Source organism: Zonotrichia leucophrys, chromosome 20 (genome assembly GCF_028769735.1).
Source record: "Zonotrichia leucophrys gambelii isolate GWCS_2022_RI chromosome 20, RI_Zleu_2.0, whole genome shotgun sequence".
NCBI classification, from domain to species: domain Eukaryota; kingdom Metazoa; phylum Chordata; class Aves; order Passeriformes; family Passerellidae; genus Zonotrichia; species Zonotrichia leucophrys.
Window position 1 is genome coordinate 10422355 of NC_088189.1, and position 26924 is coordinate 10449278.

The following is a 26924-nucleotide window of genomic DNA, read 5'->3' on the forward strand; positions in this document are numbered from 1 at the left end:
AAAATAAAACCAGAGCTCCCTTAATGACAGTCACAGAGGGGAAATCAAAAGTGTATCTGTGTTCCAGGGGGGAGCAGGGTTTCAGTGCACCAGACACTGCTTCATATTTATACCTGAAAGGGGGAACGAGCCCACATGTGCTAGCAAACCTTACCAAGCAGGCACACACACTCCCCATGGAAAAAAAAATTGAATAAAACACGGATACACAGAGCAAAACCACCTTTCCTACTGATGCATCTACACACACTCAATACCTGACACTCCTCGCTGTTTTTCACCAAGAAATTTTCCATCTTCAGGAATTTATGGTCAGAGTAAGTTAAAGACCAGAAATGAGCAAGAAGGAACTGGGGACCGAGGTGGAAATGGGAACCATGTCACACAGAGTAATTAATTTTAGATCATAAAGGAAGCCTGTTGCAGATCCAAGCTGGGAGCCCAGGGTTTTCCATACAAGACCACTCCACCTTTCTGTAACCCAGCCTGCTGAGCACCTAATGACATCCTCAGCTTGCTACACAAGTAGCTCCACTGAAGTCAATAAACCTATTCACAAGTGTAAAGTTAAGCCTGAGCTCAAATACTGTGGTACTGTGATCTATGTTTGTAAATCAAGTGTGGAACTTAAGCTAGTTTGTGTAAATAATTGGAAGTTGGGTCATTTTTCACCATTTCTGTCAATGCAAAAAGCAGTTTTTTCAGATAAGAACAGCAGCAGCATTCACGGAGAGAACAAAAAGTAAATCCTCATATGCATTTTTAGCTCACAGATGCTAAACTTTTTGGTAAAGATATTATACCATGTCTCTAGGAAAAACCCTCTTAGGCAATAAATAGCACATTTTGCTTTAGTGATGAATTGCAACAAAAATATATTGAAGCAGAAGCATAAAATTTTTCATTTTTCACAAATCTGGAAAAATGTGAACTTTCTATTAGTTTTGGCCAGTGGCCCAAACATCTTCCCTTCAACATTTAGGAATAATTTCACTCTTCTTACTGAGATTATCCAAACTGATACACAGGTCTACCCTCTATTTGCTTTGCCATAGTTTAGGTATTTTGGCTATAACATTTTGGCTGCTTAAAAAGCTTTCATTAAAAAGCAGTTTTTCTACCTTCACCCCAGCAATTTCAGCCAAATTGAAGACTTCCACATGCATGGAGGGCAGAGAGAAGGAAGCATTTTGTTTCCCCATCAATTACAAGCAAGTTTAAACATTTCAGCAAGTTCTAGTGAAGCAGAGTGATTTGCTAAAGAGTTTAATATTGAATTACACCTCCTGCTCTGCTACAGCCCTTCCCAAGAACAGTAGCTCAGGTGCCTAAATCCCTAACTTTTCATCCCCCAAAAGCTGCAGTCTTTGATTAAAGTACTCTTCTCACCATGAACTGCAGTTTTCACTATGAATGAGACACTCAGCAGAACTAAAATTATTTACTTTTCCCCATCCTGAATCTTATCTCAGAGGTTTGCAAGTTATTATTTTCCTCCACACACCCACAGTACACACAGACCTTACTCATGGGCTATGGCTCTATTAGGTCAGGCATTGAGCAAACAAATAAAGGGAATGGTTTGAGGCAGATCTTTTGACACTTGACAGAAACAAAGTTTGGTCTCAAATCTGGCGTCAGTGTGAGCCAGAGCCCTTTGCAGTTACAGCAGCAAACACCTCAGGGCTGGGCTGATACTGCTCAGATTAATTACTAGTATCACCAAGAACCATATTTTCAAATTTTGGGTGTTCAGGGGAGCAAACTTCACCTGCTGGAGATGAGGTAAAAACATGGGGAGACAGAAGGGTCCTTCCTTTGGGGACCTGCCAGGTCCTGGTGGCAATCCATCCTTTCAAGGGAAGTTTTCAGTGTACACAGCTCCCACATCCCCACGTCCCCATTGCTCCTGGGAAGGACAGGCAGACAATGATGTCCCTCAGCCAGGCCTTGGTGACAGGGCAGGGTGGGACAGCCCAAGGTGGCAAACCCAAAACATCCAGGTGTGGCAGGGAAGCAAATTGGGCACAGGGCTGGCACAACCCAGCCCAGCCCTGGTGCCAGAGCTAAAGTGAAGCCTCTGCCCCAGCTGGGACCATGTTTAGAGGAACCAACATGACCAATGTGACCAGCAGGCCCATCTAGCCTGGGCATGGCTCACAAAGTCTGCAGGAAGCTCCTTCAGGATTTTGGTCTCAAATGAACTTGCTCACTGAAAAGGAAGTTCCTTTTCAGTATGGCCAGTTCCAGTCAAAGAAGGGAAAGGTAACTTCCTTCCCTTCCCAGTAGGGCAGGGTTGTCCCCAAAATTTCACTTTTTCAAGTGTTGCTCTATAGATGGGCTACCTCACATGGTAACCAATAGCAGCCCTGCTCCTGGCCCTTCTCCATCCAAACTGCTCACCAATGCCTCAAGAAATGGGGACTCCATGGATCCCTCAAGGAGATTCTTTGGCCACCTAATAAGGCACAGTGGCAGAAGCTTTTCCTGCATGTTCAGACTAGGTTTCTTCTCTGATTTAAATTTTTTTTTTGTGATATTACCCTTTTGCTATTAGACTGAATAAAACCTCTCACCAAAGTCATGCCAAACCAGCAAGAGCCAGAAGAGAAGCCAAATTAATGATATAAAAGTAGTTAATATTATCCATACTGAGACAAATTCAGATCCCAGTCCCTCCAGGCAATGTGGGGAAGGACTGGGTGATCCTGACTTCTAAGTTTCAAACCTCTGTATCTCTTCAATATGTGGAAATTGGATACTTTTATATGGACAGGAATCAGATAATACAGCCTAATGACCCCTCTGAGCCTTAAAGTCACTGATGCCTTTGGGTATATTTCTAAATAAAATGCAAAACCTATGAAAAAAACCAACCCCTGATCTCTAAACCCTCATGCTTACTTGGCTGCATCAGTCCAGATCTGCCACAATAGCTTGAGACAACATTTGGAGTTGGTTCTCCCTTATTAAAACTAAGCTTATGTCAAAATACATATTTAAAAAAAAAAAAAAAGCTGCAAAGCTGGTTACTAGATTCATTAAGCACCAAGATTCATGTCATCTTTGATAATATTTTACACTCAGTGTTTTCACATGGCCTCTATTTACAGATCTAAGCATTCTGTAAATATCTGCTGTAAGCACTCCAAGGGCTGCCAGGGCAGTTTGCACCCACTGCTCTCTTGACCCTGGGGAAGTCATTCTTCCCAAAGGACAGCCAGAGCAATGCACAACACATTTTTTATATGATGTAGCATCAGTTGGTGTTGGTTCTGGGTTTTACTTCACCTTATTTTGTATTTCAGCTTGCAATTCTGGCAGTAATTTCTGCATGCCACTCAATAAATGTTACAGAAGGTCTGTCCACGCTGCTTTTCTTGGAGGAAAAGCCCTGCTGAGGTTGTGCCTACACAAAACTGGGTGAACTGAGCTTCTGGAAAGATGCTTACCTTAGTCCTTAAAAGGATTGTCAAGTGATGGTCAGAAATATTCAACAAAAGTCAGTAACTGCTTAAAAATATTTCAATGGAAGGGTAAAACTCAGGAACATTTCAGTAGTCAGTACAATGCTAACTACGACATTCAATTCTAACAATTCCAGTCTGAGAAAGGAGGCTCCTTTTCAGTATGGCCAGTTCCAGTCAAAGGGAAAGGTAACCACCTTCCCTTCCCTAGTGGGGAAGGGCTTTCCCCAAAATTTCACTTTTTCAAGTGTTATTGTATAGATGGGCTCCCTCACACAGTGACCAATGACACCAAAACCTAGCCTAAGAGTAGCTGTAGGCAAAGCAGCAACAAGGTGTTTGCCTATAAGAGGAAAAAGAAATTTTCAAATATAAAATAGTTTGTAAAGGCAAAAGGAAAAATATGAGGCATTTTAATAATTGTTAATCAAGTGACATTCTAAAAACTCAAACCATTATTGTGACTGAGGTCTTACATGTTAGGAACTTATTTTTGATGAAAAAAAGGAGATCCAAGTACATGGAAAACACAAAACTCACATTCAGATGTTCTAAACCTTCCACAGACATATAGGATTTAAAAGCTACTATCTCACAATTTATTAGAAATTAATTTACCATGTTTTAGTGACTACTTTTATTGAATATATATTGAAATTATACATTGTTCTCCCTCACATTCAGATTTCCTAGATCCTTTGTCAGTCACCAGATTCTGAAGACGGGTTGTATTTCAAAATCCTGGATATTACAGCTTCTCTAACTTTTCAGTTCCTCTTGAGACCAAGAATCTGTCTTAAAATATCATTAGCAATTTCCTACACAGGAACACTGATCAGTCATGGTTTAATAATAACAGCTAGAAAAAGCAAATCCTACCCTGCCTACCACTGTAGCCAGACTCTGTGCCTATAGTGTCAACACCTTGAAAATTTATAAAAGTTATTTAAAGTTATAAAAATGTTGGTATAAAATTCACTTTTCCAAACAACTAATTTATCCAGTGGGCATAAAGGAAACACAACACATCCTGGAAGTCATTTAGTATTTCTGCCTATTTATCTGGAATTTTTAGACTTTCTGGCCAAGATATTCATATAGACCACTAAAGATGTGAGATAAGCCATACAATTAGCCTAGCAAGGAAAATGAATATGGAAGAAACCTAGGAAAATCTCAACAAATTAGTGACTATTTAAATACTGAATATTCTTCCTTTGTTCAGGAAGTTCTGTCCAACGGAAATACTTCTGCTCAAAATTGGTGTCATCTTGAATGCCAAAAAGGGAAGAAAAAGTCATTTACAAAACAATTAGAAATAAGGTTTCAGCCTTGGGGGTCTTCCTCAGGGCATGGTGAAACTGGGACACAGCAAAACTAAACAACATCCTGTTCTTCTTTAGCCTAAGGAAGGCCCCATGGCCAAAATGCCTCCTCTAATTTAATTTTGTACTTCTGACAAACAGGTTGACCCTTCCCCTGTTAATTACTGCTCTGCAAGTTGCCACTCTGCACCAAGTTTGTCCCTTCATTTTTAGAGGTCACACACAACATAAAGCATTTATCCAAGCCATCTCCAAATCCCACACCTTCGTTTATGTCTGGAACCATCAGCTTTGAAATGTTCACTTTGGGAGTAGAGGGAAGCAATATAACAAATTCTCCACTGCCTTTCACTGCTGCCACACCAACTCTCCTGGGCAGGAGGATGAAATGCTACTGGTAGGGGTTTGCATGACTGGATAGGACCAGCCAAGGGGCAGAGCAGTGGAGAATAGGACTCGGCAATTTGAGGATGTCATCTGTAAAAAGGAAGAATGGTTTCTGTCACACAAGTTTATTGCAGCCCAGAAATGTCTACAGTAACTGTGGGCATATAATGTGATGTGCAAGGCTTTTATGAATGAGACCCTTGTGGCTTCTTGTCAGAACTGAATCTGAAGTGATGACAGGACATTTGTAAGTCTTTCCTGGGATGCTGAAGGACTTCCATGAGGGAACATCTTGAAGATTGGGCTCTCGAGGCTTTCATTCAAGAGGAGTCCTTCCAAAAGTTGCTGAAGGTTTTTGGTAAGGAGTAACAGAGACAGAGACCCTCAGAAGTACTGGGGGGCCAGAAGTGCAGGGTTTGAACTCTTTGTGCGTCACTCATAGAAATGAGGCCTCAGGGCAGGTGACAGGACGCCCTGCAGGCCAAGTTTGGGGGAAAACAAGCAAACTCACACCTTCCCCCTGCTGCTACTGACACTAGCACTGTCAGAAACATGGTAATCATTTGCCTGATGCCTAATTAGACTCCCCAAGTACATGAACAGTTGGTATAATTTCTCTCCACATGCAAGTTTTCAAAAGGTTGTGAGAAATCGAGGAGGCCACAGAGGGCCCCTTCTCCCAAGCATTGCTGAGAATGGGGGTGCAAAGTGAATTTTAGATCTGCTCAGCTCTGGTTCACACAGACAGCCTTCAACACAGCAAGACCTCATCTGTGGTTGCACCATCACCTTCTCCACATCCCTACAGCCTGGTGTTCACACAGTCTGGGAAGCAGCTGATGAGTAAATTACTAATGCCTAGCTTAGACAAATGTATAGATAAACCTGTACATTTTGTATTTTGGAGTTTTTAAACAGTAATTAAGAAGACAGTCTATAATAAGCTCCAATTCTTGGTGGTCCAATCTGCCCCAAAAAGCTGGTAAGCATCTCTACCCTGTCTATAGAAGAATTCTGCTACCAACTTGGGACACAGAAAGAGCCTTTATTCCAATTTACCAGAAATATGGTCATAGGTAGAAACACCGCCAAACCAAAAATCATATAAGTATGAAAAGCATTTTCTTAGCCCTTAGTCTTAGCACCTGGCAACAGAACCTTCTCCAGAACAGGGAATTTATCCTGCAGAGGCTTCAGCATGAGCTGCTTCAACTCAGATAAGGCAGCTCCAGCATGCCTGCTCCCAGAAATTGTTACTCATCTCTCCTTGGTATCTTCAAAATACACTTGAGGATTTTTTGTTTTGCCTCTTTGCACCCTTGTGCTGCTCTTTGGCTTCTCACCATTTGACATCAAGCTCACTGTCAGCTTGGCAGCATCCCTGTCTCCAGGAATGTCTGTATCTGGACTTGCTGGAAGCTCTACAGCATCCCATTTTCCTGAAATGGATGAGCCTGTATGAAGGGCTCAGTTTTAAAAAACAGCACAAATGAAAGTTTTCATTCCTGGCTCCACTGATGACATCAGTGTGAGCCTGCTCAGATATATTCCATGTCTGTAAAATGAATCTTACATTTGCCACTATCCCAGGGAGGTTTGATCACAGCTCATTAGTGCTCCTGCAGCAATTAATGTTTGTGTGAGAGACCTCAATGGGGAAACAAAGACATCTCTCAAGGGGGTGCATTTCTGCTGTGCCTCAGCTGGAGCAGAGCAGCACCCATAGGGGAGCCAGACTTGAGCAGTGGGAGGGAAAAGGGAGAGAGAATGTGGCTCAAAAAAATAATAAAAAAAAACAAACACACAAACAAACAAAAAGACCACCACCAAACAAAACAGAAAGCAAGTTAGCTCTCTTGCTGTTAAAGGGTTGAAAAATCCTTTCACCTACAGTCATGCTATACTGATCATGTTATTAAATATGTTATTAGTATTATTTTTCTTATTTTGATTCACTTATAGCTAGAAATAATTGAAGAAGATAACTGGGTTTTTTTTGGGTGGGGGGAAAGACACTTTGTTAATAATGAGAAAGAGAGATGAGAAGAAGCATTCTTTAGATAACGATTTCAGTTTTGAAGTTTTTAAACAGTAATTAAGAAGGCAGTCTATTATAAGTTCCAATTCTTGGTGGTCCATCTTTACAACTCTATGTGCCTTAAATATCAGCCTTGGGATTGTCACTTTAGGTTGTCATTGCCTTGTTTTTTGAAATGTTCAGAATTAACATGGTTTTTCACACTCACTATGAGAGAAACACGGGGCTTTGAGGCAGGAGCATTTTGTGCAATGCTCTGTGAGGAGGCAGTGTCACTCGGGTGGGCTCCAATCCCCCTTTGGTGTCATTTGGCACAGCTGTCCCCAGCATCCTCCTCAGTGGTCCTTCCCCACCAGCCTCAGCAGACCCTGCTTGCACCAGGGCATCTCCTCTGCCACAGCCTGATTTGATTTTAAACACGGTGCACTCCCTTTAATTGAAACTTTGGGCATGAAAAGTTTATTAAGTCAGACAGCGAGTGCAGAGAGAGCAGTGCAGGAATTGCCCTCGGGCTGATCCTGCCCAGCTCGACATTAGGTGCTGTTACATTTAATTGCTGCTGAAGACAACTCAGTGCTTAATCACACGTTCAGCCCTCCCTGTGACACAGGTCCTTTGTTAGAGACAGATATTCAAATAAACTTGCAGAAGCATCTTAAAAGCAGGAGCTTTACAAGCAGAAGAAATTACCAATGCAACTCACAGGACTGAAAGATTAAAGCCAGGAGAATTCAAGCACTCATTCATACAGCAACCATATTTTGTAATTTTATTCACTGAAGACTCAGAACTACAACTGACCAGGAGCATCAAGTTCAATAATTAAAGTAACAGTAAAAACCGTAAATTGTTCAGGGATTTTCAATGGATGCTCAAAGAGCTGTAATTACACAAACACTAATTTAAAAGAATAATATGCAGGCTAGAAGAAATATTACAGTTTAAAAGATGAAAATAAATTTAAAGTTTTAAAAACTGAGAACAGGGAACTAATAATCTGTTTATTCCATAAACAGATTATCAACAGACAATAAATAAGCAACCTATTATAAAGAAACAGCACCAAACCCCCTATAGTCAAGCATTCACTCCCTGCTAAATACAAACATCAAAACTACTTTTAGAGACACTGAAAAAGCAGGAGCGTTTCACAGATACTTGAAAAAAAGACACTGATGTGTGTAAAGCTCTCCTAAATGCCACAGATAGACCAGAGAGCATAACAAAGGATTGTGGCTCCTTGGTTTGATCACATGACTTCTCATCAAGCAACTAAATCATCTGCATTATCTTAGGCCATCCGCCAAAGGTAAAAAAAAATTAAAAATAAAATTAAATCAACAGGTCAAGATAACAGAGACCAAAGAGTCTTAAAGGAACCAGTGCACTGTTAACTTTTTAATACATCACAGCAAACAACCTCGTAAATGTCAAAAGTTGCAGGATTGCCAACATAATTTCCATTTGAGAAGAGTTAAGGATGACTCCAGAACAACTTAGACCAGCTAGTCTAGCCTTAATAACTGACAAAATAATAACAGATTTATTCATGGGCTATCAATAAAGAATTGCAGACTGGAACTACAATTGTGATGTTTCGTGGAAAACTGGTTTAAACAAACCACTCTTATCTTTTTTTGGCCAGATAAAAGACTGATTGATAGAAGCAGCTGTGATAATAAAGTGTCTTGGACCTCTCCAAGACTTCTGACTCAGCTGTACCTAAATTCTTCTTTAAGCCCCATATTCTAGTCACCAAGGGGATTAAATAAATGGTCTAGAGACTGACTTCAAACTGTAGCTGTTAAAGGAGAGCTACCAGGGAGTACAGCAAGAACCAGTCCCAATCCAACCCTGATCAGAATCCTACAGAAGCTCGAGGTAGAAATGAAATTTGTGGTTAACAAAGTTAACAGAGGACAAAGACTGGAGCAATGGAAAGTCCTGCTTTTTTTGTAGGCTGATATCAATAGTGACCAGACTATTACAACAAAATATGAATTACTGAGGGCAAAACTCTTCTAAAGAATGTTATTCTCCCTACAGCCACATCTCCCACATGGCTGTTCAGCCTGCACCCTGATATTCCTGCAGTTAAACCTTCTGTCTCTCAGGTTTGGGCTGTCTGTCTCCAGCCAGGCCAGAGCTGTTGGCACTTTCCAGCAATACTCCCAGTAAACAAGGGCAAAATGAGTTCACACCTGACAGAAGAATCCCAGCAGACCTGCTTAAGCTATGAAAAATCCTGATTAATGCATTCACTGCTCACTTATTGAATGTGCTCTCACACAATCCTGTGTCCCCTCCCACAGTCTATGAGCAGTATTGTTAATTAGCAAGATGGAAGTAATGCAAAATAAGATGTCCTGACAGTCCCTGAAATGTTAATATTTAGTTCAAACCCACATCTCAAGCTGAATGAAATGTCAGCAAGGTTGAAAGCAGCACATTCAGTAATAGATGTAAAGCTGGATGTAAACAAGTGACTTATGACTGAAACATGGGTAATTGGATTCTGCTTGAAGTTCTCATTTTACCTTTTTGCACAACACTTTTCCTGTGCAACCCAAGCAGGCCAAGTGTCCCAAGTCTCCACAGGAGGCAGGTTCCAGTCTGGTTTTATGTCCTGCCAGGCCCTTCATTTAAACATCCTCTGATCCAAAGCAGATAGAAATTAAATACAGCTGCTCTTCTGGTGAGTCCTAGCCTCATAAATGAATGTTTAAGTGGTCTAATGGAGGGCCATATTTAAGCCATACCAGGTGAGGTGTCCCCATGGCTTTGTGCAGCAGCGTGCAGACACCAGTCCTGGCAACACGACAGCCAGCTCAGACAGGAGTGTGCTGACTCGGCTTTTACACTGCTCCTCCTCCTCAAAAAGGTCCAACACACCATTGTGAGTTGTAACCTAGATGTGAAAGACCAACTTTTTATTCCAATGCACTGATCACAAGACCAGCAATCTACTTTCCTTGGCATATTAAAAAACACAGACATTATGCCACTGGAGATTTTTGTGATCACTTCAGAATATAACCTAGTGTTTCCAAATTCCTCACTTCAATATTTCCCTCTAGAAACTAAGAGTAATGACTTTCTTTTTACACCAATCTCATTGCTACAACACTTAAAGGACACAATACTGCCCAGCATCAGTGCTGCTCTAGACATCAGTGACTAAACTTCCCTGGATTTTATGGCAAGTCAGAAGCACTGCTGCTCTGCCAACTTCTGCTGTATTCAGCCACAACTATTCCCATCATTGCTGTAAACAGGTTTTGGGCTCACATTCCTACAGGACAACAAATCAAAGGTGTGGAAAATGGCAGGGACTGCAGGGCTCACCCTGGGAGCTGCCCCAGTAAGATCAAGGGGGTTCTCTCTCCTTGCCTGGTTTGCACCACAGGCCTTGGATCAGCCACACAAACAGCTTCCTCTTCCTCAAAAGTCCTTTCAGGCACCTCACCTTTAGAGGCTGCCACAACTGGAAGCAGCCTTGAGGGGCTCTGAAAGGAAACTGTGGGGTGGTGCAGAGCTGGGACCAGCTGATGTGAGAGCCACTTCTGGGTGGGAATGCCCTGCTTTGGGAAGAGCTGCCAGGGTCAGGCTGAGCTCCTGCCAGAGGCTGAGGGCAGTTCTCAACAGAAATGCCTTGCAGGTACAGGTCTGAAGGTGATATCTACCCAAAAAGGCTCACTCTAGGACTTCAGACCTGCGTGGGCTGATGCACTTTGATGAGTGGTGATACATAAGAAGCAGGTAAGTTGATCTGTTTGCTGCATTTCTACTCTGTATTGAGTGGTGATCAGAAATAGATAAAATCTGCAGGGGAGGGCCCTCTCTGAGATCATCCTGCCTTTCCTCCCCACACCTGTGTGCTGACAGCTTTTACAGCTGATCCTGAAGGTAACACAGACCATGTAACACCTGCTGGAACACTGCCCCATCCTTTTTGAGCAACCCATTTCATTTACTAACACACTGCAAAGACCTCCACCAACATTTTTACTGAAGTTTCTTAGATTATGGGAAGGGTTATTTGGTTCGGCTTTGTGGGTCTTTTTTTTATATATGCAAAGGCAAAACTGCAAAATTCAGTGTGCTGTTCCACAGCTGCTGCTCTTGCAAAGCTTTACCTTAGCCAAACACAGCCCACTTTCCAAAACATGCTCACCTTTGGCTGATACAGCTTGGGGTTTCCTTGTGCCTACAGTGCTCTGAAGGAGAGGGCAGGTAGGTCAGAGGACTTCAAGGAGAAGGAACTGCTGAAACCATCGCTAAGGTCCCCATAAATATTCCCCATGGACCTCATTACACATTTGAGCAAACATTACCTTCACTCACACAGCTAAATTTCCTGTTTGCTTGGCTGATCAATTCCTCATCAAATTTTAATGTGGGGTTCAGGCCGTCTGTGGCAGTTTTAATTAGCCCTAAGATTGCACAGCGTTGGAGGCAAAGCTGAGAACCATGGAAGTCGCCTCTGCCTCGATGGAAAGGAGGAAGGGGGTTGGGGAAGAGCTGCAAATGAAGAGGCCAGGAACTAATTAGCTCTTGTTACTAGGTTAAGCCTGCTCTCTAGTGGTCGCATCACACAGCAATCCAGCATGGGAAAAGCCTGTGGAAAACAGAGCCTGAAACCACGGCTGGATTCCTCTCCACTAAATATGAGGGGGATAAAAATGCACTGTATATCCTGCTTGCCCCTGCTGCTGCAACTTCCAGCATTTCTCTCCCTGTAAACACTCCTGTTTTCTTCCCCCCACTCCAGAAATGTGAATATTTTTATTGGTGCTCTGTTTAGACAGGAGAGAAGAGCACAATCAACTGCAGCTATTTAACCAAACACACAGTGCTCCAGTCTCACAAACAGCTTTGAATGATGAAGAACACACAACCCATGCACCCCCTGCCCAGAGCCAGCAATCAGAAATGGACACCAATATTTTGGAGTATTGTGACCTGCAGTTGGCTGCTGCAACCCTCAAGTTCTCTGCATTTTCTGTCATTACATTAAAGCATCTCATTTAGCTGAGTTTAACCTGCATCCTTTGGCACTGAAGGCACTCACATCATTTTGATATCCAGTACAAGCAGGATAAAGAAACCAAGTATCCAGCATGATTTCTCCCACTGTCAATGTAAACAAGATAAATCATATCAACACTGAAATGTAAGGCTTTGATCAGTGGTTTCCATCAAACAGCACTGCTGTGTTTCACAACCTCCTGAGAAGAGCTGTTTCCCAAAAAGTACCTGCACATTGCACCGGGGGTAGGCAAGAGCAGTTTCCCACAGCAAATTAGTGAATTTATCATCAGATGCTGCTGCACAGCAGAACCTGCTCCATTCCAAACCCAGGCACAGCCAATCTCAGGTTTGTGTGGCTTGATAGGAACTGAATTATACAGCCAAACTTCTCCCAAATTCATTTGATTCATATGCCGGCTGGAGAAGTGTAACTTATGTAAGAATCTGTACAGACTTTTTGAAAAGGCAAAAAAGTACCCAGCTGAAAAGAACTGAAAGTGGAAACAAATTTCTTATTTCCTTGCAGCTTGGGAATAGTTATTTTAAATATTAGTCTGCACACTGCAACAGCAATGGATGGATTGAAAACAGCTGCTCATTTCAGACAAACAGCAAACTCTACCCAGTTCTGATTTGCTTGAAATGATAAGTTCTTTGAGACCCCATGAATAATATCAGCATCTGCAAATGCACCTATTTACCACGGAGACACTGCAAAGAGCATGTAAAGCTGCTGGTGCTGCAAGGAATAAGCAGTCCCTATCATTCACAGAGCAGATACCAGGCTAACCCAGCAAGTGCACATTTTCAGCCTCAAAGTATGGATTTTAGTTGCATATATCCATTAATAAATGGCAAGGTGTTCAGCTTCAGTCTGACAGGCAGAAGATTTGCACTATTACATGGAAAAGAGCAGAACAAATACTTAACCTGAGTCTAACCTCCCTGCTTGAAACCTAGATGCACTTAATTTAGCAAGTACAAATTAATTAGTATTATTAAAATAGCACTTAACACTAGGAACAGGCAGACTGCTAGTATTTAAAAAACACATTAGCTGGTCATCATAACCTCCCTGCCTAACAAGGCCTGGGCCAGGTAATGTTCTTTTTGCCTACACTAGGAATTACATGTTAAAAATTTTACAAAAAACCCTCTTTTTCCAGGTAGTTCTGGGCTCTAAACACCAGAAGATCTCGATCTCATACTTCAGTATAAAACCTCCTCAGTTTGGAAAAAAAAAATAAATAGGTACAGGGCAAATCAGAAAGGACAAATATCACTTTACATATAGTTAGACAAAGATTGAGGAAGAAACATTTTTACCCAGAATTAATTTACAAGAAAAATAAGTTGGTTTTTTTAAGAGCAAATGCATTAGGGAAGAGTTTTCTGATCCATTTCTAATTCTTTGTAAAATTTCCAAAACCTTTATTGCTATAGATTATGTCAAGCAGCAGCACCACTTTTGCTTTGCTTCCCTCCTCCACCTTTCACAGATAATTTTCATCTGTATTTGTTTGGAGTTTCCTTGAAAATAAAAAGCAACTACCCTAGGCTTTAGTCATTGTGTTTAAAAGCAAAAGAACCCACATGTAAGTCAATACAACTGCATTAGCTTCCACAGTAAGGTGAATTCCAGCAAGTCCAAAAAACTTTGATTCCCATGTCAACAAATCTTTCACCCCAAAGCATTCTACAAGCCAGTTCTCATCTCAGAAAATGTACAAACCTGCATGTTTCAGACAAAAGCATCCTCCCACAGCCCCTGGAGAGCAGCATTTGGCCTTTTATTTGCTGCTTTGCTCCCACCCCAAATGCCACCACAGCTGCTGTACATCAGCACTGATTAAAGCCAATAATGTTCAAATAGAGACTCCCACCTGCACCAGAGGGGCAGATTTGGGGGGTTTTAGTGGGTGGATAAGGAGAAACACCCTGTTTCTTACAAATAATCCTATGGGATGCTGATGGCTTCGGTCCTGCGCTGTTTTGCCAGCTATAGGATCAGAAGTGATGAGCCACAGATGTCAGAATTTTTAATAGTGATAAATGCACTGCAGCCAGCTCCAGCTCTAGCTGCCACTGCAAACACTTCTCACTGAGCCATAACTCCTTCCCCCAGCCCAGAGCTCAGGTGCTGACAGAAAACCAGGGTTTCTGTGGCCCCACAAACCCAGAGCCACCAGCAGGCTAAGGGAGGTGTCATTTACCACAGGCAGCTTTCATTTCCAAAGGGTTTCCACTGTCAAGAGTTCTCCCCAAATCAATGTTATCAATCCTACTTGTAATTTTACAAACTTCAAAGGGTTAAGACAGCAAGCACATTTATTGACTGGTGCTTCTTGGTAGGTTCAGTAAAGCATGACTGATTAGAGCCCCCAGTTCTAAAGAGCCCAGCTTTGTGAGGCTGGAATAAATGGGAGTCTGTCAATAACTCAGATCCAGGCATATTGACATAGTTTACAGCCTCAATAGGCAATTAACACTTTACAGTGGATATTACCCAGTGGCCTCCCCATGTTTTACTGCACATTTTCTGCCGTCAGCTGCAATATTGAAGGTTTGGAATAAAAATGATATTGGACAGACAGCACCTTTGTTCAGCTGCACAAAAAAAAAATTTTTAACATCTGGGAGAGATCACAGTTTCATTCCTCTTTATTCATTCTCTCACACCCCTTCTTTCACTTTCTCTGTCATTTACTGTTCCTAGCCTTCATTGGTGAACTTAAGAAACTCTCTTAACTAAGTAATTACATTGGTTACATACCAAAACTCCCTTAGGGAAACCCCAAAAGAGTGACAACCCCAGCCTTTTCTCCTACCATGGGAGATGCTGAGCAAGTTCATGAACAAATGCCTCTTTGGCAGACAAATTATACTGACAAACAGATGAAATCACCCCAGAGCATTTAAAGCAGAAATAGCTAAAAAAAGATTTCACAATCATCTCTTGTAGCCAGGTCCAAGACTGTATTCCACGAGGATCAAGACAGAACTGCAACAGAACTCCTACCAGCTGCACATGCACAAGGAAAAAAAGAGGGAACAAATCCACAGGAATGTTTATTCTTGCTCAGCTTTCACTCTCTTTAGCCCTGGTGGAACAGGCTTAGCACTGTGACAGTCCTTTAGCTCTGTTCTCCTGCAGCAGCAGAGCACTGTTCAGGCTGGAAGGGAGCTCTGAGGGCACCCAGCCCACCAGTGACCCAGCACTGCCAGCCCATGTCCCTGAGCACCACATCCACACCCATCTTTGCGGTGTTGTGAGGATGAGGTGAGAGGTGAGAATTTGACTCCATGTTCTCAGAAGGCTGATTTATTATTATATTATACTAAAGAAATTGTATGCTAAAACTATACTAAAGAAAGAGAAAGGATACTTCAGAATGCTAAACAAGAATGATAATGGAAGATCATGACTGACTCCTCAGACTCCAACACAGCTGATGGTGATTGGCCATTAATTAAAAACAATTCATATGGGACCAATCAAAGATGCATCTGTGGGTAAGCAAGCTCCAGACCACATTCCAAACCAAGCAGATAATTATTGCTTTCATTCTTTTCTGAGGCCTCTCAGCTTCCCAGGAGAAGAAATCCTGGTGAGGGGATTTTTCAGAAAATATTGCGATGACACATCTTTTAAATCCCCTCAGAGATGGTGGCTCCACCACAGCCCTGGGCAGCCTGTGCCAATGTCCAATCACCCTTCCAGTGAAGAAATTTCCCATAATATCCAATCTAAACCTTCCCTGGTGCAACTTGAAGCTGTTACCTGGGATAAGAGCATGGCTCTGGATGTCTGCAATTGCTGGATGCCCGTTTTGAATTTCTCTTGAGGGACTGAAGTAGAAATACTGGGGCAGCTTTTTTCCCTTGCCCTGTCCCTCCATGAAACCATTTCTATCTGCCATTTCCAAAAGCTTAACAGAAAAAGTCCCTTGGCAGACTGTTGGGAGAGCTCTAGCTTAAGCTTGCTACAGGAAACAAAGTACAACCTGTTCCAGAGCTGCTACTTGAAGTAAAGCACCACTTCAAACCCTTTGTCTTTAATGACTTTCATAAATGAAATACATACACAGGAACAATGCAAGCCATATGCAAATCACACTCTTTCTCCCAGGCAGGCACAATCCTGGAAGTCTCGTGGATCTGAAAGAGGCAAAGGGCTCAGCAGGGAATAAAGCACTGTCCAGCCCAAGCATGGACAGGCAGCTGTGGCCTTAAAGAATGATGGTAGTTATTACATCTACTAAAAGGAAAAATAAAAAAAAAAATCCAAACACTAAGAAAACGAATCCCCAAAAGCTGCTGTGGGTTTGCAGCGCTGTTATTTCTCCTGTGTTTGTGGGAGCAGGTGATGTGCCCATCCTGTCTGGCAGCCTGAGCTGTGACCCTCGCGTGGTGCTCTGCCAGGCAGGGACATCTGGCTGCTCCTCTGATCTGCAGGCCTGTGGTTTCCTTTGTGATGTGGCAAAGCACATGGCCCCCAGTGCATCTGTATAATTAATGTGAGGGGAAAATATGAGCAACAACAGAAAAAGGAAAAAAAAAATAAAAGAGCCCTCAAAGAACAGAAGCTGTTCAGGGTCAGCAGAAGGGCTGATAAAATAAGGATGGAGTACAGTCACAAGATGGGTTTGCATTGGGGTATTTAGGGGATGAAGAGAACTCTGATTCCACCCTGTGCCACTGAACAAGTTCTCCATTTCTTGAAACATCTGTTTCACCAGTTTCTCATATTCTGCAAGCCCTGCAGGGCAGGGACACTGATGTATTTACAGATAAAGTCTCTACTGGACCCAACAGAATATAAAAACAAGAATAAAAAAAGGCATCTGCCTATTGCAGCCAGCAGGAGTTACCATATCTGCAAAGCTTTTTTAACACTGCTTGCTGTGTTTTGCCATACTGGATTTTTTGGGACATTTTACTGAGGTCAGTGTCAGACTGAGTTTATGGGGACAAGCGTCCTGTACAGGACAATAAAGAGCTGTGGCTCTTGAAGAGCAGAGCTGGCAAGCTGAGCTCCTTGTCCTGTGAGCCACCAAAATCCAAACTGCAGTGACCCTGAGCTAAGAGCAGCCACCCTGGGGGAGGACCCAGAGGCAGTGGGGACATCAGGGGACAGCGACTCCAAAGCCACCAGGTCCCCCCCCCAGAGCCCTGCTCCACTCAGATCTTTGCAATTGCAATGCTTGAAAACAAAACAAAAAAATAAAAATGAGAAACAAAGGCAAGCCTTTTTTCTCTTAAAGGAGAAAGGGAAATCCTGAAATTCAAAGGAAACTCCTCATGTGATTTATAATATTTATAAAAACCTGCTATCAGGGAAATGTTATATTGATTTCTTCCCCCTATACACACCAAAGGTCATAGGTAGGGGATGAATTTCCACATTTTATACTGTAAACACTGGATGTTCAAACCTCTCTTATGACACCCTCCTCTGTGGGGATTTCATTTGTAGTTGTTAAACTGAGTGTCATTTAGTTGCATTAATGGATACCTAACATGCTACCAAGTATTTTTTGGTAAGCCTTTATTTCAGAGTTCCCATTATGATTAATTCATTTTCCTCTGAAAGCAATAGCCCCACTTGTAATGTATTTTTCTGGTATTAACATGCCTCTGCAAGCATGTCCATAGGTGCTCAAGTGCAATTTATCATTAGTTAAATGAGAGTTAATGGACACTAAAAGTGCCACTTATTTTCTGAGTGATCCATTAACACACGCACAAAAAAGGAGACAAAAGCTGGCCAGCAGATTCCTTTGGTAGGATAACTGAGAACTCTGCTCTGCACATGTCACATTTGTTTTGATACCAGGGTGGCCTTTAAAGCACTGAGGGGTTGCACATCTCAGGTGTCTGAGTGCAAGCAGCTGATGTGGAAAAGGGGAGAAGAGACTGAAAGTTTGTACTCAGCAGGAAATGATTGCCTGAATCCAGACAGACAAATTATTTGGGTGCTGTAAGTGAGCAGTTCTAAATGCTGGGAAACTTCTGAATTCATTGGTGACCGCTTAGAAAAGATCTCAGATGAGTTAAACTTGTTTTTGCTATAAATCCACCCATCACTGCTCAGCTGATATAGTAATAATCACACTAGGCCTATGTTTTAGTGTTATCTTTCATAAGTTATAAATATCTCAGTGTTAAATCAAAATACTAATAAAGTGGTCAATAAAACAGGTGAGGAGGAAGAAAGGATTTTGTTTCCTAGTGTTCAAAGTGAAGTGAAAGCAAAGACTGCTAAGCCTTGCAAATCATTTTATCAAGAAATAAATCACAAAGCAAAGTTGGTCATGGGGCACAAACTTCCTCACTTTATATCCCATAACATTTCTTCAGAAGCCCAAACACCTGAGTTCTGCAGCAAACAGTTGCAGGTGCTGCAGCACCTGCAGTGCCTCAGTTCAGCCTGAGGATTGTCCCAGCAAGGAGCAGATGCCAAAAACTCATGGAAAACACTGCCAAGCCTCTTATCAAAATTAATACACTTTTTAAAAAATTTGCCCTTAGATTGGATGCCACCATTTCCCACATACAACCCCCCAAACTGCAGTTCATCTCGTTGAATACTCTAAAATTCAAGGAATTAGCAAAACATCCCCCAATTCTCAGTCCTGCTAAGGCTTACAAAGTTCAACACTCGGCAGTGTCACAGAAATGCAGCACCAGGACAGGTTACAGTAAAACCAGAGCCTATTTTATCAATTTTTCCTTAAGAACAGAGATGCTCTGACATTATTATTTGACAGTATTATTCCATTTGAATGTGAAAGACAAGCATAGGTGCAGACTAACATTATTTCCAAGAAGGGGGAAAACTCCATAACTTATCTACATATATATTATATACATTTTATATATAAAAATATATAATAAAAATGTATATAATATAAAATACATGCATAATAAAATCTATGATGATATAATGATATAAAGTATAAAATATCTATAAAACATATACAATATTATAAAATGTATATATTTTTAAATTATTTATTTGTTTATATCTAGCACCTATTTTTTTTTTTTGGTAAAAGGGAAAAAGGATCACCAAGGGGTACCACATCCAGGCAGGAGGAGCAGAGAGAAGAGGGGATTTGGGTCTCATCAGGTCACAGGGAGCAGATGGAAGGGAGGTGCAAAGACAGCAGAGATCTGTGTCTAGCAGAGCCACACATTTTGCTGCCTGTTTAATCCTTCCCACAGCTGTGGCCAGGCTCCCAAATTCCTTACTCCAGCTCTGTTCCTCTCTCCGATGAAGGTAAATGTACAGCTCAACAGAGCATGTTAAAACAACTTCATAAAACAACCTGAAAAGCAAATAACTGAAAGCATTTTACCTTTAAAAATCTACTTTCATCATTTCAAGGCAATTAATTCAGAGAGATGATGATGAAGCAGTGAAGGTTGCTACAAGTGACAGCACTGAAACTCCTGACACAGATATGGTACAGACTGCAGGAATAAACACTTCCCATGTTTCAGAAATCACATTGTCATCGATGTTTGCAGGCTGAAATTAGCTGAAGCAATCAGGAGCTGCTGGCAGCAGGCAGTTGCTTGGATTGCTTTTGTTTTTCACTGCAAGAATCCCCATTTGCAGCTTGAACACCCTCACACCTGTAAAATCCTTCAGTTGAGTTTCCCCTCTGTCTGTGGCCAAGGAATATCCCCAAAACTGATGGAAAAATCCAGATCCCTGGGCCTTCTGCAGGCTTCCCCAGCACCTTCTCAGCCTCAGGAGCACAGGCCAGGCTGGCTTTGTCCAAGGCAGAACAGGCCCTCCCTTTTTGTGTCCCCTTCAGAAACACACAGCTTTTAAAACAATAAGAAAACACTAAAATTGTCAGGTTTTCCCCCCCAATGTGTCTTGCTGTCTTCCACTTTCTCAGCTCTCTGTTGTAGCATGGATAGAATAGAAATTAGGCATGACACCTCTACCTGAAGAGGGCTCACTGAAAACCCTGAAAAGTCCTAATTGGTTATGAAATGTCAGAAAAAGCAAACACTTCTGCAAAGATCCCAGAGATATTCGCTCTTTGGGGTCACCTCATCCATGCTCTACAGTCAGGGTGTCAGACACCAAGCTTCCAGTTACCCCTTTATCACAAAAGTAGCATTTGGGGGAATTTTCCCTGCTCTGCTCAGTCCTGCGTAATTTTTTTAAATAGAATGGAGATGTTCCCAGCATTTTGTTCTCATACTCCAGGAGAGCCTCTCCCTGCAGGACAGGTCACCCCAGGACACAGAGGATGGCACAGGGACCCTGGGGAGGACAGGCTGCCTCTCCTTGTGTCTCCACAGCCTCTGGAGAGCTGCTCAAAGCCAGCCCATCACTTCTGCAGAAGGCAGCACAGCATGAGGCTTCCTCTGCTTCCCTGTGAAGGTCAGGGGTGTCCTGATGGACAGGAATTTTCCTCCCTCCCTGGCCCTGCACCTGGTTGTCTCCATTTGCCAATTATCAAATGAAGCAAAGCAATAAATCATCACCTCCGTGGCAAGTCCCCTGCAACCACAGCATCCCCATTCTGTGGCACATTCCTCAGTGAAATCACTGTGTGCTCACACAAGGGCACATTTTGTCCTCTTTCCTTCTGTTTCCCACCAGTTTTGATGGTTCCCTTGTTCCCAGCACCTACAGATGACATCTCTGATGTTACCAGGTTGGTTTATCTTTTTTTGCTTGTTTGGCCTTTTTTTTCCTCCTTAAAACCCTTGAGGAAGTAGAGTATCTAACCAGGATTTTCAGATTTACTCCAACATGCCAATCCCAAACCTCTCTTCTTTCTCCACAGAAGTGAACGACAGCAAAGTTAGTTCAGAAAGGCAGACAAGCCAGTGGGTAAAACCCTAGGAGAGATGGACTCCCAGCACCAGGGCTGTTAACTTGCATGATAAAAGTATTGAAACTGGTTTAATCTGCAAGATCTTTGCCTTTCTGCCCACAGATCTCACTTCAGTTCCCTGCCCCTGGCTGTATTCAGTGATGTTGGGTACAGGGAGAAAGGTCTTCAGTTGGGAAAAACAGTCAGAATCGTCCCCAACAGCATTTAGAGGTTTCAGTCCTAGGTTTTTCTACCATGTTTGTACAGAGAAAACCCTTGGGGTAAAGTTTGTAAACCCTGACACTTAGCTCATATTCTGAATAGCCAGTGTAAAGTTGTTTTTTATTATATTTTTTTAGTTCAGAAGAGAGATTACAAAAGGCATTTTTGGCTAGTCAATAGAAGAGAAGGAGAAAGTCAGTATGAATATGCAAATAAACACAGATCATGACAGACAAAGTCTACAAATAAAAGATCAAACTCATGTTTCTCAGCTTGAATTTGTCTTTGCATTTCGACCTTATTGAGGTACAGTGAATTGCTTTCAACCTTGCCTTAGCAGCTAAGAAAGGTGAAAAACCTTATTCTTTCTGTGGAAATGAACAGAGAATGAAAAGTTCAACAAATACCAATATTCACTTTGTCTTAATGTTACTGAGAAGGAAAAGAGAAAAGCACAGGTTGTGGATATTGGGATCAGAGCCACTGAGTGAATTTGCAGCTGCAAAAATGAAAGAAACTGGAACATGCAAGAGTTCATCAAATGATTTCTAACAGCACAGGCAGAGCAAGGGAGAGTCCTTACAAAGAGAGGGGAATACAACAGAAATCTTACTGCCAAGGGCCATCATTACATCCAAGCAGTTTAATCCTGCACCAAGCCTTAATTTAGCCTCCAGGTTTGGTCTTTTGTCTCTGCTCACAGAATTAGTGTGGGCACATGTGGAGATGCCTCACAGCCTTCTTTTAAAGGTAACAGAAAAATATAGTGGAGCCTCCAGTCCTATTTTTTTTCCTCTCTTTTTGATGGTGAAAGAAGATCTGACTTTAAATTTGTCCCTTTTGTCTTCCTTTCCATCTGGCTTGTTTGTGGTTCAATTATTGTGATATTCTCCCCATGGATAGTGATGCTTAGGGAATCTGGTAATACTTAACCAAAATATAAAAATAAAAGGATGCTGTCTGCCAAGCAGAAAGTAATTAAGGAACCTGGAACACAGAGGGCAATAAAGTTATTGAAGGAGCAGTGCTCATTAAGCAAGATAAAGCACAGCAGGGCGTGCAGTGCTGGCCCTGTCCCTGTGCCCTACACAGCACCAGGTATCCAAGGGCTGAGCTGCACTTTGGAGGCTGTGAGACAGAGGAACAGAGCACTAATGAGAGGACAGCCCAAACTACAACCTCTCACTTCTAAATCAGCCTTTGTTTAAATTAAAGTCCAGCAGCTGGCTGAACAAATAATTCCCAACACCATTCTCAGCCTAAACTTGATCCTCAATGTTATTCCAGCACTGCATGCTGCTGTGTGAATTCTAGATTGGCTAAAGAATGGCCCTCAGTAGAATTTATTATTTTGGGTTAAGGATCTGTTAACTCTGCCTGGCTGATACAGCATTGCCTCTGTTTCTGAACAGGAACCTGTACAAAACTGGGCAACAAAACAGAAATAATCCCCTTAACTCCAACCTCTCTGCTTACAAGTTCAGTTTCTTCAATCATGCACATGGAAATCTGTTGTGGTGTGTTGCAATATCCTGTTTTACCTTCTCCCTTCCCCCTCGCCCCTCGCTGAGTGTGCCCTGTCAATCAGGCTAACATACCAGCAAGGCGTTGTGTGATAGGTGACCCTAGTACCTTGAGACCCTGCCCCTTCACCTGGTTGGTGACTCACCTGTCCCCTCCCCTTCCCCTGTCCTGAGCTTAAAATGTGAATGAGACCATGCGGCTTCATTCTGTTACTAGCAGTGGCCCAGTGCAGACCTCTGTACTCTTGGAATAAACATCTGGCTACCTTCTAGCAGAATCCATTCCCTTTCTCTCTACCATCGCCAGAAGCTCTCTCCTGAGGAGAACGGAGTCCTGTCTTGTGCCCCGCTGCACTCTGCCGCCAGCCAAGGTATTTCTGGGGTAGAACACCGCAGTGCTGCCTGTGGCCCAGCAGCGAAGGTCAGAACTGGCCTGGGCACCATCTAACTGGTTATATTGGGATATTTATTCCAATAGAAATCCTCATATCTTCAGGCAAGCTGCAATAAAACAAACTCCCAGAAACTCCAGGAAATATTTACTCCATAATGTGACAGCTCTAATTCTGGGGAATGCCAGCTCCCACCCCAGAAGCTGCTGCATTTCACTGCTAATTGAAAAGATCTCAGGTCCATAAGAGAGACCTTCAGAATCATCTGGTTGTATCCAAAACTTTCTCTCAAGTGACAATGGTTGTCACTGAGTTGAGTTTTCCTGTGTTGCCACAACACAGGAAGTTGTTATTATTCCCACTTCCCAAAGAAAATGGTCTCATTCAGAGTCACACAGAAAGCATGTGCCAGGAATGGGAGGTGGAGCCAAGTCTCCCAGCCCTTGTCATACACTAATTCCTGAACTCCTTCATCATGACCTAACAAATTTGGGGATTTTTTTCCCTTTGTTTCTTCTTCTTCCTGTCCTCAGAGTGTATTTATGTTGTATTTTAAACCTTTTCCGTTCAGCCCTTAAGGCCAGAAACATGATTTGAACCACAAGCACACATGACTCCAGGAGTTACCACACTCTGATTATTTCTCTCAGTTCTTGCCAACTGGTTGCAATGCCACATTTGTATTCCATACTCTAAAATGCTTATGGAAGAGATAGTATGCACATAACCAAAACCTTAGATTAAATTAAAAGTATTTAAACATCTGAGTGGTCCCACCAGGGCCAATTCCAAGTTGCAGCATGTGTGATAATGCCAGAGTTTAATTATAGCCCACAATAACCTCCTCTGGTTTGCTGGTTTCAAATACTTTCCCAGGAGCACATGAATAGATGATGAAGATGATTTTGCTGACAATTAACTACACATTATCAAGGTTGCTTTTAGCCAAGCCCAAAAAGTGTAGCTGGACACTGATCCCAATGGATATTTGTGACCGTGTACACAGGGGTCCAAGGATGAGGGAAGAGACGAGGATTTGACTCCATGTTTCAGAAGGCTGATTTATTATTTTATGATATATATTAAAACTATACTAAAAGAATAAAAGAAAGGATTTCATCAGAAGGCTAGCTAAGAACAGAATAGGAAAGAATGATAACGGTTTGTGTCTCAGGTAGAGAGTCTGAGCCAGCTGACTGTGATTGGCCATTAATTACAAACAACCAACATGAGACCAATCACAGATGCACCTGTTGCATTCCACAGCAGCAGATAATCAATGTCTACATTTTGTTCCTGAGGCCTCCCAGTTTCTCAGGAGGAAGAATCCTAAGAGAAGGATTTTTCAGAAAATATCATGGCTACAGATATCTGCTACTGAAGGGGGCAGGGCAGCTTCCCAAACCCTCCCATCTGAGCAGCCCTGCCATGGGGCAGCCCCACACCAGCTCATCAGGTCCCCAAGCCCACCCAGCCTGGCCTGGTGCTGTGCAGCTGCATCTGAGCCAACAGCCACATCCTGGCTAAATGGCACTGTGGAGCCATCACATACACAAACTTATGCATATAACAACATCTCTTGCAGAGATTTAATGGGATTTTCTTTTTTTGGTAAACCTGTTTGACTTAATCTTCTTGCAATCTAAGCTAATTTTCAAAATTCCATTTGCTTTTGCTAAAGCATCCTGATATCAAATTTCTTATGTTAACCTAGTCCAAAATCCATCATCTGTCTTGTGTCCCCCAACATCAGGTCACACTCTCCACATATCTCCCAAACTTTACAAGATATTTTCTTCTTCTGTGTCATTTCACCCTGGAGGTCTTGTGTGCACAAGAAGTATCTTGAACTCCCTGAATTCCTGACTGTGCTGCCTCTTATCAGGCCTCAGAGTGTCTCACCTGAGTCAGAAAACATCCTTTTTCCACCTAAAAATCTCAAGCATTTCCCATTAAAATGGCCACTGCCACAATTTCTATATCTTACTGCACAGCAGAAAGATGGAAATATGAGGAGAGTGTCTGAGTATATAAATAAAGCAGGAGTTTATCATAATTTATTTATAAAAACTATTTCTAATCTAATTCTTTGGATATTATCTAGGGGCAAGAGAGACAAGACAAAAAAATGGTTCTTAATCAGGAATTGCCACATGGAGTGGTTTTGATTAATATGCAAAACTTAGATTATAAATAGATTTATAAATAAATGATCAACTATGGCTGCTGCTTTATTTATCTATGGACTTGCAGAAAATTTGAAGGCTGAATTCTGATTAAATGAGAATCACCACTAATGGTGGACTGGATGGCTCAAAGGGACTGGTAAAGGAAAGTGAGAATATATTTGCATAGCACCTTTGATTCAGAAGAACTCCCAAGTGCTTTGCAGAATTAATATTATATTTTAGGGGTCACTTCATCCATTACTGAAATGCAGCCTCTGAGGAGGAGGGAAGATAACTTTCTGCATCTATTTCACCTTTCCTTGAAGATCTCTAAGCACTTTGCACACTAATTAAGCTTCCTATTGTATCCATGCAATCCACTCCTCCTGCCAGTTACTCAAACAGTAAAACCTAAAGTACCAGGAATAAAACCAAGGAAAATTCATCAACCTGATACAACTTCATTTCACTTCCTGATCATCAGGCTAAGGTCAGCTTGTAACTCAAAAAGATGAACTCAGCAGAATAGCAGTGCAGATCTCAAACCACAATGTAAAAAACTTATTGTCACCTTATTACAGGGGTTCCATACTGTTGTCTCCTTATGACAAAAGTGCCACACCTTTTTAGTGTTCCTCATGGCCAGCTCCTCAGAGCACTGACTCTTTCTTCCTCACAGAGCAGCCAACTGACTCCAATTCCCCTCTCACCCAGCCACCCCACTCTTTTATAGCATCTTCTTCTCATTGCTCACAGCTGTGGCCAGTTAAGGTCAGGCCTGTTCGTAATCTTTGATAATTGGCCCAGCTGCAACTCCTTAGGGGTAAGATTACTTTCTACACTATCTTTATTTTCTTATATTCTTATTGTTATTAATATATTATTATTTTCTTATATCCTCCTACACTTAGGAGCTAGACCCATTGTGTCCCATGTCACAGCACACAAACTTCTCCTCTAAGAGCACTCCAGCATCCCATCATAAGCAAAACCCCAGCCCTGAGGTTTCCAGCCCTTCCTGAGAGCCTGAAATTCTCACTGCTCTGTCCTGATATGTAGTCACACACATCTCTGGGACATTGGAGCTCAACACAACACTTCAGGCAAAATCTAAAGAGCTCAGGGTTTGCAGATGCACCACTCAGCCCATTCCCATCTGTGCCAAACCTGGGTCAGATTCCCCCAAATCCATCCAACACAGGGCACAGGGGAGAAATACATCCCTGAAAGTGCTGGTGAGTGGGTTCAGCCTCTTCCATTTACCTTGCCTTTTCAAAATAAGAAAGGCAAAGCATTTCTTTTCATATGGCAATGCTGTCCTGCCAAGACAGTTTTCACAGCTGAGCACTTCCCAAGGTGCCAGTTCTGCAATTCAGGGCCTGGATGTGATCCCCTGAGCATGATGGATGGCTTTAAAATAAAGGCACTGTGAGATGTACCAGCTGTCCAGGTGCACATTGGATCAGCTTGGCTGAACCACCCCTCCTCCTCCTCCTTTGCCTCCCTCTGAGGAAGGAGTAGGAGC

At 42.3% G+C, this 26924-nt stretch overlaps 1 long non-coding RNA gene across 1 annotated transcript in view; it reads right to left on the reverse strand.

Moving 5' to 3' along the window:
* LOC135456413 (uncharacterized) overlaps positions 1 to 26074 on the reverse strand; it is a 48535-nt gene extending 22461 nt beyond the window's left edge. Inside the window, exon 1 of the long non-coding RNA XR_010442532.1 lies at positions 25971 to 26074. This is a non-coding gene — a long non-coding RNA (uncharacterized LOC135456413). The remainder of the gene's footprint in view (positions 1 to 25970) is intronic.
* Positions 26075 to 26924: the final 850 nt, after the last annotated feature.